The 1,923-nt window shown below is 45.5% G+C and overlaps 1 protein-coding gene across 1 annotated transcript in view; it reads right to left on the reverse strand.

Annotated features, from left to right (window-relative positions):
• IGFN1 (immunoglobulin-like and fibronectin type III domain containing 1) overlaps nucleotides 1–1,923 on the reverse strand; it is a 95,857-nt gene that overhangs the window by 6,347 nt on the left and 87,587 nt on the right. The gene's annotated exons all lie outside the window — the stretch shown is intronic.

Raw genomic sequence — 1,923 nt, forward strand, 5'->3', positions numbered from 1 at the left:
TTCACTTTCCTAACTCCCAACACCAAAAGCTCATTCAGTGCTAAATAAGATGGGTTCAGGAATTACAGACTCATTTCACTATCAGTCCCCTAAAGCAATCCTGCTTCCAAAAATCTCACATACATACATATGTGTATGTATGTATGTATGTATGTATGTACGCAATCAGATGTCAAAGATAATCTGGGTTTGGATAATCCATGATGCTGGCCACTTCCATTCATGTGAATAATGGTAGGTTGCCGGTAGAGGTAGTAAGAGTTTGGAAATGCATTTGTCTCTAGGTTCCATTCCTAATTCATGCCCACAGGCCTTTCTCTATCATATAATAGAAACCTCTTTACTCCGAAAGCTCCTTCCACTCCTGGGCTTCTCCCACTGGAAGAACTCTCAGCCCCTGAGGCCTCTCCTTCTGACTGGCTGGTTCTCCTGGAACCTCCATTTTGAAGAAGTCCATGCCAAATACATCTTCATTTCTCTCCAGGTTGGACTGCAGTCTCCAGATTTTCTCTACCATGCTGCCCCCACATCCCTTCATTCCCCCACCCCTTTTTCATCTCTCTTTTATGTGTTGTCTTCCTCCATTAGAATTTCATCTCCTTGAGGGTAAGGACTATCTTTCTTTCTTTCTGTATTTGTATTTCCAATGCTTAGCACAGTGCCTGGCACGTAGTAGTAAGTGCTTACTAATAAATAATTGACTTGCTGACTTGACTTGCGGTACAATATCTGCTGTTCTCACTAGAAGAGAGACTTTCAGAGCTTCATCACCCTCTAAGGAGGGGGGATGGGGGGTGGGGAGAGAAGGGATGTGGCAGGAGTCAATCAACAAGCACTTGTTAAGTGCTTATTAAGTGCCAGATATTGTGCTACACACGGGGGATACAGAGGCAAAAACAAACAAACAAACAAAAACCCCAGCCCGTGCCTTGTAGGAGCTCACAATCTGATGGGGAAGACCACTTGCAAACAGCTCTGCACAAAGCAGAAACATACAGCAGAGATGGCAAGTGACCTCGGAGGAAAGGCACTGGGGTCAGCCCTTTCAATTACATTCACAGAAGTGTGTGATGTTGGAACCATGGAATCACAGTGCTAGGCCTAGACAGGACTCCACATTGTTCCCACTATCTCATCCACCTCTCCCATTCCTGCACTGCTAACGAGAGCAGGATGAAATCATGAAACCATCTGAATTAACCCGACACTCATTTAGATTAACCACCTTAACCGAGCCTATGCTGCCACAGGGCGAAGGTTCTCTTCCTCCCTAATTAATGTCCTGTCTTACTCTCCACAATGGCTGTCCCCCACCTCTTCTCCCTTCAAACCTCCCGGGGCATCCCTTCTTCCCAGTTCCGTTTGAAACCATTCACTGAGAGAGTCTTCCTTATCTCACATCATTCAGACATCTTCTCTCCCTATGTCCTCCTTCACCCTGGTCTCAGATGAAGAGGTGGCCCTTCTGCTCTCCAGATTTAACCCATTTACCCCGGCCCTTGATCTCATCCTCCCCACTCTCTCTCCTCCCATTCCTGAGGCATCTCAAACCTTACACATCCAAAACAGAACCAATTTTCTTTCCTCCCAAACTCTCCTCACTTCCAATTTTTTTATTACTCTCCAGAGCATCACCATCCTCTCCATCAGCCAGGCTTGAAATCTTGGTGGCAACCTCAACTTCTATCTGTCTCTCAGACCGCCTATCCAATGCACTGCCAAATCTTGTCATTTCTACCTTCACAACATCTCTTATACCACCTGTTCTTTGTGCTCACAACCCAGCCACCAGCCTAGTCTCCCCTGGACTACTACAGTAGCTTATAACCGGTCTACCTATATCTTTTGTTGTTTCTGCTATTGTATCATTTCAGTTGTATTCAACTCTTCATGACCCCATTTGGGGTTTTCTTGGCAAAGATA

Source organism: Vombatus ursinus, unplaced genomic scaffold (genome assembly GCF_900497805.2).
Source record: "Vombatus ursinus unplaced genomic scaffold, bare-nosed wombat genome assembly UNPS02014909.1, whole genome shotgun sequence".
NCBI lineage: Eukaryota > Metazoa > Chordata > Mammalia > Diprotodontia > Vombatidae > Vombatus > Vombatus ursinus.